This window comes from Lepeophtheirus salmonis, chromosome Z, assembly GCF_016086655.4.
Source record: "Lepeophtheirus salmonis chromosome Z, UVic_Lsal_1.4, whole genome shotgun sequence".
Classification (NCBI taxonomy): Eukaryota; Metazoa; Arthropoda; class Copepoda; order Siphonostomatoida; family Caligidae; genus Lepeophtheirus; species Lepeophtheirus salmonis.
Genome location: NC_092584.1, coordinates 23,993,192 through 24,004,323, shown reverse-complemented (window position 1 = coordinate 24,004,323; position 11,132 = coordinate 23,993,192). Strand labels below are relative to the sequence as shown.

The 11,132-nt window shown below is 30.2% G+C and overlaps 1 long non-coding RNA gene across 1 annotated transcript; it reads right to left on the bottom strand.

Moving 5' to 3' along the window:
• Window positions 1–6,286: 6,286 nt before the first annotated feature.
• On the bottom strand, window positions 6,287–8,641 carry LOC139907331 (uncharacterized). Its single transcript, XR_011783865.1, has 3 exons — window positions 7,557–8,641; window positions 7,387–7,490; window positions 6,287–7,325 (listed from the first exon to the last, which is right to left on the bottom strand). It is a non-coding gene; the product is annotated as an uncharacterized lncRNA (long non-coding RNA).
• Window positions 8,642–11,132: the final 2,491 nt, after the last annotated feature.

Below are 11,132 nucleotides of genomic sequence, written 5' to 3'. Positions count from 1 at the left end.
TCATCTTCATCATTTAACTCCTCTTCAACAGCTGGATTTCTTAAGAAAAGTTCATGATTTTTTCCAATTAAAATTACTTTTAGTCTTCTGAGGGCTTCTACTGGGAATGGATGAGTATTGTTTCCTTTGATAGCACGAATCCATGAGAATACATTCTCCAGGCAATCTTGATTTAGATGAGTGGTAAAAATGAATTTCATTCCATTATCCTTGATACTTTGAAATAATGATTTCGTTGAACGAATGGAGATTAAAATTCCATTTTGAAATGGAAGCTGAATTTTTTTCCCGATCACTTTCACGGACAAAACTAACCGCTCTGTTTCGTTCAAAGCATACATCTGTTCTTCCAAATGTATACCAATCCAAATGTATACCAAACCCACAAGAAAGTTTTTTTTTACTGTATGATCTACTAGCATTCATACAGTCAAACCAATAATTAACTATTTGAATGATTCTAGACTGAGATTCTTTCTTATGCCCATAGATGAATAAAAATGCATTCAACATTGTGTTAGATAAAAGCTGCGCCGTAGTTCTAACTCGTTGTCTTGCATTTCCATTACATTCAAGATGGGATTTTTTAGTCACTTTGAAGGTTATCTTCAACTCACCAAAATCTTGTACAAGATGGTTTTGGAAGTCCTCTTTAGTCAAACTTGCAGAAGTACTATCCAAATCATTGAAAATGTATCCGTGATCTAATAAAGGATTTCGAAATAGTTTGAGCAAATGAAGACAGTCAGGGAAGGCATAAATTTGGCGTTTTTATCCATAGGATTTTCAATTGAAAAGTTTTCCGGAGAGAGCTGTAACCGGGAGATTAATGATTTGTTACCTAAATCCCTCTCTCCATTGCAACCTGTATTTTTTTCCAAGGTCCAAATATTTGCTTAAGTTTAGAGGAAATTTGATCCGTCCTTCCAACTTCCATCTCATTGAAACAAAGAACCGCCATACGCTCTTGATATTCTTCTAAAATACTATTTTTTTCCAGAGAGAATGTTGATGCTATCTTCGAGGAAGTCAGGTTCAAACTTAAAATATTGTAAAAAGATTTCTTGAGTCTGACGACTGGGCAGTGGAAGAAGTTTCCTGGAACATAAATATGTAAAGGCTCGAGAAATAATTGAACAAATACTCTTTGAACCTCGATAGGATACCATTTTTGCTTAACAGATCCACTTCACTTCTATAAAATTATCTGAACTACCGCAATAGTGACGTCACTACGTCACCTGAGTCAGCTAACGCCAATCAGACTGCCTTAGAAGATCCTTGTTGCCTCACATTTATATAGAGTCAGCTTGGTAAAACCAAAATGAAGCGCAGCATTGTACACTTCAAGAAGATTCATGTTTACATTATTAAATACACAATCGTTATCTTCTTCAGTAAAAGATTAATAATAAAAGTTTCTCACCTAAACGTAGAGCTTAGATTAATTCTTTAAACGGCATCGTTAATATTCTTCTTCTCACTTTTTGATAAAACCTATGCATAAGACATTTTAGTCTTAATTAAAGTGAGGTTGTTGTCAGGAGGTCGGTCAGTAGGATTATCATTCATAATAGATGTATATCCATACTTTCCTCCTCAATATATACACAAGAAATATAATACTGATATTTATATTAGAAGAGAAAGAAATCCCCACTGTCTATTTATGCACGGAATTAATTGTGCGTAAAATTTTCACGCAACCTCACTCATAAGGGTAAAGGTAAATAAATGTAGAAGAGAGACAAGGGATTCAGAAATGCAGATTTTACTGTCCAAGATCCAACATTTTCCAGATATTTAGGGATTTTCCAAGACAAGATTTGTGTAATGACTAAAGGGACACAAAAAAACACTTTCAAAACGGGTTTTGTCCTTAAATTTGTTATTTAAAATAATAAGAACACTAGAGACCACTTGACACTTTTCTAAATAAATATATACATATTTTTTTCTCTTTTACCCTTTATTTATGGCATTCATTTAATTTAAAAATACATTAAAACACAATTATATAAAAAATGACATCGGTAGACAGTCATATAAAAAACAAATCAAAAGCTTCAAAGTTAGGGTATGAAAAATTCGATACAAAAATACACCATAAAATAATCTCAGTGAAAAATTCATCTAAATAGCTAATAAAACAGAAATGTCCATTTTTTGAAATAGATACCATTATACTAGCGTCAAGTTTCCCTTAGATTTTCGTAGTAAATAACACATTAGACCTATTTAAAAATATATTTTTTTTCAATTTTGATATATAACCGCATTTTCCCCCGTTCTTTAAGATGTAAAAAGGTCAACAATCATTTTTTTAGGGATCTAAGTATGTCTTAAACATTACCTCATGCCCTAAAAGTTTTTCCAAAATGTATTTTAGGATGTTTTGGCGTCGTTTTTTAACAAAAAGTATAGATAAAACACACCATTGAATGCAAAAAAAGCATTAAATTAATCAAATGTCTGTATTTTTTTTGGACAATGATAATGTTTCATATTTATTTGAATTGAAAAAAAACTTTACATTTAAATAGTTTTGAACAGAATTCAAGTTCTGTGGCTAGAAAATGAATCTCAATTTTCATTAATAACTAAAACTATGCAGGTCTAACAAAATTTAATTAACATATTGTAAGTAGTTATTTACGTTGTTTTATTTAATAATATTAAAAATTCCATTATTAAAACATGATACAATAACTATCTAAAACAATCAACAAGGAATTTTAGCTGTATATTTTTCAGCATTTACAATTTGTATTGTAAAAGTTTAAAAAATAATCATCACTATATTAAAAACAAATTTCCTTTTTTGGTTAGATTTTGCGGTTTTAAGTGAAATAACTAGAAACTATTTAGAACAGACTATATAAATAGTAGGTTTATACTTAAACTAAAATAATAATAACGTTTTTAAAATGAGAATATGCTTCGTTTAATTGGACTCTATCCTGTAATTTCGATCGTTTATTATTCGCATTCAGATTTCAAAGTAATTGAATTCTGAATTAACATTTAACTTTCTTAGAATATTGATGAAACAAAGTCATAGTAAGTTTCTTAATAACTATATGAAGTTCGAACAAGCAATTAACTTGACCAGTCATAGTGTCCATTATTTTGAATGAAGATTTCAATACACTAAATCTGTAATGTAATAATGATCTTAATACAGTACTACAAATTAAGGAGCTCACAAATCTGATAACCTTCAGCATTGGATTTTTGTTTTTTACCTTAAGCTTTAATTCTATACTATTTGTAGAAGTTGAAATGTTGAATTTGTATCATTAAGAGATTATCAATCAAGACATTCCGACTCATAAAATATATTGATATGAGGCTTATGCTGAGTCAATGATAGCTCAACATTAAAAAAAAAAAGACAAAAGAAGTTTCCATACGAACTTTGCATTTTAAAAGGTTTTGGAGTCATGACCAAAGGATGAAAGTAAGGTTTGGACTGAATGGGGTAAGGGGAATCCCTATAACTTTATTAGGGTATATATGAATAGTCATAGATATATTTCCGTACACTCATGCTGATAACTTTTCTTCGAAAACCTCAACTTATTTGATCATTTATAAAGATATCGTAGATATAATAATTTATATTGGCGTTGTAGTATTTAAATTAGGGAAACTTGTGCACTAATATATTAAAATGTATCCAGCTACATAGATTATTATATCACTCCTTTATTAATTTAATTTTAAGGTCAAAACGGACAATCCAAATTAATGAGGGATCAATATGGTGTTTTTCATCTTTATCTTTCTCCCATTAAAGTCATTCCCTAAGGGGACATCACTCCAGCTAAGGAAATACACTTGCTGTCTCGGAGTAAAATTGGAGATCTTGAATACCATATGACGCCTATGAAGTAGATTCTTATCTTTCCTGAGATTTGAGGAAGAAATAAGGACTCTCAAAGACTTGCTACTGTTCAAGAATTGATTCCTTTACTTTTTACGAGTCACACGCATGTAATTATTGGCATTATTAAAAGTCGTAAGTATCACAACAGTAATAAAAAATATCCTTGGAATAACTAACTCTAAAGGTGAGCTTCAGAGGTTGTGTAGATAGTGATCATTCATATAGTACAGTAATTCATGAAATAAATAACCCATTACATGGAATTCTAATAGTATGAAATAATAACCAGAGTATTAGTCCTCTCAAGTGTGCACGCACCTTCTAATTGAGTAAAAATTAACGTAGACCATTTTTCCCCTTTTTTTCAACAAATCACTTCTTTTATTTTACTCTCATATGGGAGTAAAAGTTCTGCATGTTTATTTCAGGTCTCTAGAATTTCATGCCAAAATCTACTACTATTAGAATTATTGTTATAATAACATTAGAGACATTGATGCTTTCAAAGTCTATTTTTTTGTGTTTGTGCACTAGGTAACGCTGTGATACAACTGTTTTATGCAGATGTATAATGATGTAAATCGTGTGAATTTTGTAACTGGCCTTTTTTTTTAGAATTGATAATCTGAAGAATGAGTTTTCTTTTCCTTAGTAGTTGTCATTATAATTCAATTCCTGAATAGTGAGCCTCCTTTCCTAAATAATTGAAAAAAAATTCAAAGCCTGCTTGAACATTCATGTGGACTCGGAATATACGGATTTGTTGTGGAGTTATAATTTTAATTCCTTGTTGGACTAAGAGAAGAATTGAGGATGGAAATCAGTGTAATACTTGGCAATATCTTGTTTATTTTCTTACCCTTCTTCCTTTGTCACAGGTGATAGTATTTAATCTCCTCTATAACATTCATTAAATTTTCAGGGTTATCATATTGATTTTTGGTGTCTTTTTTAACATGCCCAATATACACCCGATTTTTTCCACTACATATATCTCTCCAAGCACCAATCCAGATTAACAGAGTGTACGTTTGATATAGATAATATTTTTTATATATAACTAGGATTACGTATTAAGCAATGATATAAGTTTTTATAGATCCAGAATATCCCTTGGATCTTTTTTATAATCCGTAAAAGTTCAATTACCCAAGCCTGTTTAGCTCTTCTATCTTTTTAGATAATACAAGTTTACTTATACCGTACCCGAGTACTTCAGATCTGGGGGTCCAAGATACGTCCAATCTCTACATTAAATATCTCCCATATTATCTACATACAAATTTAATGCATAATTTCTTTCGACTTTTTTGTTAAAATGTAATGGAGTTGATAAAATATAATGTGTACATATGTAGCTCGTCAACACAATAGCAAGATAGAAGGATTTTTTTTAATAAAATGAAGTGTAAATTGCTTCTATATTCTTTTACGACAAATTATCGTCAATTTCTAACCGCAACTTATTCTTATTAACCGCAAATTGCCCTTAAATAAGCCAAAATTGGTCGTCACAATAAAAGGATGAAAAATTGATGGATTTTTCTTCAAAGTCCCACTCGGAGAGAATATAAGTCTCTGAAATCAAATAAAGGTTCTAAACTATAGCTAAAACTATTGGTTATATAAATGTTTCCCACAAATTTGAATAGGAAGCCTATAATGGACTAAAAAATGTCTATGAAATATTGGACTGTTATTGTAGATTTAGTAAAAGAATAAAAATTGTGATTTTCTCCTTTTTCAAATTTTTTTAAAGATTGTTTTATGTTGACGTACCAAATAAATTCAAAATCTCATATAATATGACTAATATGCACAGTATACGAGTATTATTTATATCCATGATATAAGCTAGATTCATACGAACACTGACAGATTTATTATATCATTTGTAACGAGGCTGACACGAATAGATATGTAATTATTTGTCATCGTATCAACATGACTTCATTTTCTCTCAAGGCTTTTGATTTCTACATACAATATAAGTGAAGTAACTCAAATTCCAGAGCCTAAGTCTTAGTCCCTTGTTACATTAGTTTCCCTAAATATCAACATCTCAAGGATTTTTTTTTTGTCAGCCGTCTATTTCCTAATTCATACAAAATTAAATTTTGTTGTCAGCTGTCAATGTTTCTGGTTGTTTTCTCTGTGTCAGTGTTCTGTGCGCTGATTAGTTGAATTCGAATGAGCTCTTGTTAAGTTGTGAGCAATCCCAAACAATTTATCTGATTAATACAGGAACGTTTATCAAAGGGTACTACTATATATTAGGTGTATCGATAAGATATTTCTTTGCTTTTTGTTTACAATTGATTTTGTGTCCATAACTTTCATCTGAATGTGCTATTTTGAAAAACATTATACATTTTTTTGAAATAAAAAACATCAGGATTGAGATAACGGTGATTCAACTATTTATTAATGTTTTTTTACGTATACATTTTTATATGACTGTTTTAAATGTGTATTGATGCAAAATTTACACTATCTACATTTTTCCCTCGTTTTTATTTACGTATATTTTATATAAGGAACAGACAATGCAATTGAAGGAACCTTTCTTTAACTCTTGCCGATGATGAGGTAGAACGAGGACTTAAAGGAAGCTGATTTAATATAGGAGGGCTTGAGGTAAGAAGCGGATTTATGATAGGAGAGGAACTTTGAAGAGGAAGAGGACTTGAATTAGGAAGTATATTAAATGGGGGGAGTAGAGCTTGGAGGAGAAAGAGGCCTAGATGTAGAAAAACGGATTTCAGGTAGGAGAGTTTGAGGTAAAATTAATCTGACGACTTAACGTAGGATTAATAGTCGAGTTAGGAAACAGATTGAAGGTAGATGAGATTGATGAAAGTAGAAGGCTTGAAGAGTGCTCCAATATTTTTTCCTCTTGATTTCACAATTGATATAAGGAGCTGTATTTCTTTCTAGATATTATTCCCTTTCTTCTATTAAAAGAGCTTCTTCACAGTAATAATTTTCAGGAATCGAAATGATCAATACTTTAGTTGAAATATGATTCCTTAATAGCCTTAAAAAAGTAATTTTTTTACTATTGGACCACTCCTTCATTTTTACAATTCCAGGATGATTAAGAACATAAATACGTGATACTTTTTTATTCCTCTTATCTTAGTAAAGTATTCAAATATGTATATTTTTTCCCAATTAAACCATTCAACTCCATCTTGTTTTCTAAGTTTTGCAGACAATTTTGGAGACGTATTATTTACTACTTCAATTAAGTCATCCATGAAATTTATACTTTGCTGGTTTTTAAAAGATTTAGAAATCATTCTAAAACTGAGATTGGCAAAAAAAAAATTTATTAAAAAAAACTCTCTACTAGAAAAGGAACATGGATTTTATCCACTTTCCCAGCATTACAATGTACGTTAAAAGAGCCTCAGTAATGAAAAATTGTTCTGACCTATAAAAAAACAGTGAAAAATAGAGGACAAACAAAAATATTATTCAATGAAATCACACACCACAGTTGTTATATTGAATTTCAAGTGGAGGAGCAACGTTATAATGCATTACTTCAAGATATACCAGTAATGCTGTAGCAATTAGAACCTTTCTTGCAAGTTTCCTGTAATAAGAATAAGGAAAGTAAGAATATATAAATATTCTAAAAAGTTACAATATATAAATTTACTTGTTCTGCATCATCAAATATATATATATATATATATATGCGAGACGTCATTCCTCTTTGAATTGATGAATATGAAATTGAATTAGCCTCCAAAAAGTCCATTGTCAACAATTGAACGTCATCCTTATTATATTAGGCATAACTGACTCGTGTGTTGAAGTCTTTTCTTTCCATTTGAACACAATCCAAATGGAACTATCGATTTTAAGTCCAATCGTCTAAAGGATTGTTTTATAATGGACTCCCCAAACAAAGAGGCTAACGTTTTATAATGATTGTAACATGAATGGCAAACGTCACTCCGCCTTCCCATAATTCCTAATTGTGGACATCCGCTCTTCCAAAGCTTTAAAAAGGTATTTTTGAAACAATATCTATCACAACCAAAATCCTGGCATGATTAAACGTATTTCTGGTATATGATATAATTACTCCAATGACTTGGAAAACGAAAAGCCTTGAAGTCTGAATGAGAAGGTAACCTTCCAGGAATAAAATCGCCAGGCTCATTCATTAGGGGTTCAAGAAATATCTTGATACCTTCCCGTCGCTCATGAATAGATCTGTTGTGAGGGTTGTAATATGGATTATCAATGTATTTAAGTGTCCTTATAGTAAGGCCATTTTCTAGATAGTGAGTATGTACACGACCAAGGGTACTTTTGGATATTCTCATCAAAAAATAAAAAGTAATTTGGCACACATGCTTCCCTTTAATATAAAGCTTCATCTTTACGTCTTTCTTCATCATTGAAGAAAAATGTCCAAGAACATACATTTCGAGAGAATCTTTGGGAATTGTTGCCATTTCCAAGGACTGATCCCTACGAAATGTAACTTTTTGCGGAGAAAACCACTTAGAGCATGGACCTCTCTTTCCACAGGATTCTTGAAGCACTATATTACAATTTCATCCCATTTCGCAAAAGTTGCGAACCATTTCGTTGTCTTCCTCATCCACAGAACGAGTTGTCGCGTCACAATCGAATGTCGAATATTGAAATAGGAGGCGGAAAAAATGTTGTCGGACATGATTTATAATGTTTGGAAAATTAATAATAATGGCGTCTAATCGTATAATAGTGTATAAATTAGTTATAAAGAACATTGCAAGAGATAATATTGTTCGTTGTCGATTAAAACTAGATCAGATCAACTCGTCTTAATATACATTAACAAATTTTGGAGGCTATGAATATGATAAATTATATTGAAAAGGTCATAACAAAGCCAATTAGAGTCACATTAACTAATGGATGGCTTTAAATTATAGCTAATTTTCTTGAGTATCTCATCCCATCCCTCAAATTTGTCTATAAACTATTTGGGCGTATATATTTATTAAGTAAATAAATAAAAGTAGAATTTCTCAAAACTTGATTTTTACTCAAGCGTCATTTCTAGTTCACTTACAACAATAAAATACATTCAGGCTTGTAGACACAAGCTAGTTGTTTTAAGTTCCCCCATATATTGTGCGTGTACACGTACCACTGGTAACCCGCCTTCAGTGAAATAAAATATATATATATATTTTATGAAATGAATGTTAAGTACATTTTGAAACATTTATTAGAAATGATATTCATATTATTCTTAGGTATGTAACATGCGTCAAAAGTTATACTTTTGGCAAGAGGTTTGCAAAAAATTACGCCCAATATACAAAGAAATAACACCTTAACAGCTAATGTGGATAAATTAGTAAATACTTTTAAGAATGAGATGTCCAATCGATTTCACGGAATTGAGTCGAATTTTTACTTTCTGAGGCAGCTGCCTGCAAAGTCGAACGAATTTTATGATAGACTTTATAAATTAATGGAAAAATGACCATTGCTACATCTGTCCCATCAAAACGTTTGTCCAGCAAGACAGGGAAAGTAATTTCAGAAGAAGAAATTGTTTAACCCCATCTAAAGTTAGTCAGCTTGTATTCCTTAAGACTAATTGGAATTACACACAGTGCGATCAGAATGAATACTTTAATGCAGTAATAAATGATGCGGCATATTTTTTAAATGTATTAAATAAATTTACGTATATCTAATAGTTTACTATTTAATCTAAAAATTTTTTGCTATATTGATTGAATATAGGTAATTTAAATATAGCCAGCCGTGGGGGATTTATTATTACAACATTAAATTCAAATCATTCTCTAAAACTATAATTCGCAGTTGTAAGTCTTTGAGTACATAGTTTTAGTCGATTTTATAGCTTTATCTTCGAGTTAGTTAGATTTGTGGGCCACAGGCAAAGCCAGTTGCAAAATCAAAAAAAGCCGAACATTTGAAGCTTCTCCCTACTCTTGCTTCTTGTATTTAAATTTAATTCATATGGTATTGTGATCAACCATTCAATCGAACAGGGTCAATCCGAATCAATTTGACGCTCTATGCGAAATATTAGCCGATAATATGTATATTCAATATTATAGTGTTACTCAAAGTTGACAATATTAATTGCTTTAGACATTTATTATATTCTGAGAAAATTTAAATACTTCTAATAATATAATAAATAATTAAAAAAATTACTTATTGCTTGCGTATGAAGGTACGTGGGCCATCCATCCAATATTAGTATGTACATGAATCTGTTTTAATTTAAAATTATTTATAAAAATAATAGATTTATATGGTATATCTTTAGTAAATTATTTATTTATTCTCCCTCAACTTTTTTTTTTAAAAATAGGCTCGAGTTTGTATATTCGGTATTGAAGTGCGCTCTCCGTTTCTCTGGTACTCCTTAGTATGAGTCACATTCAAATGTAATTCGTGGGAAACTATTGACTAAAATCGTGTGGTCCATTAAAATCTGAACACTTTGTATTTTCAACTTGAACAAGATATACTTTATTGATTAACAATAGAATTTCAACAAAATTAATACCATATATAGATGTGTGTCTGAGTTTTTTATTAATTATTAATTTTATTCGTTAAATAATGTAATTATTTAGAATCAAAAGTAATTATATTTCTTTTACATTATTAATTATCTATCGACATTCCCTTAAAAAATAAACACAGCCATAATACCTTAAGTGAGTTCTTACATTGAATAACGCAGGGGAACAATTAGGTGGGAAATTTTGTACAAATGAATTGAACTTAATAATCGAATTTATCTATGAGTTAAGAAACCAAAAAGTTAACACAGCTTTCTATCACTCATTTGAATTCTGAAATATCTGGGATGATAGTAATTTGGGACTATTATTGTTCAGAGTCTTTTTCTATCCTTTTACCAAAAGTAGAATGAATAAATTTATATAAAAAAGTTTTTATGATTTAAAAGTGTTATTATTGATTCTGTATCCTGTTTTAAATACAATATATTTCCATTTTTAGGCTGAAAAATAATGAAAAACAACAGTCTTCTTTAGACCCTTATAACTTATTCATAATATGTAGTGATGAGGAATATCATAGCTAATTTTGTAGAAAGATATTCAATGAATAATTAAAAAAAAAAGATCTTATTTAAAAAATATGCATCTCCAAGGGTTTTGATATTTTTCTGCAAAGTTTCCTCAAATATCAAACTCTTTTTCTACGACTTTCTCTT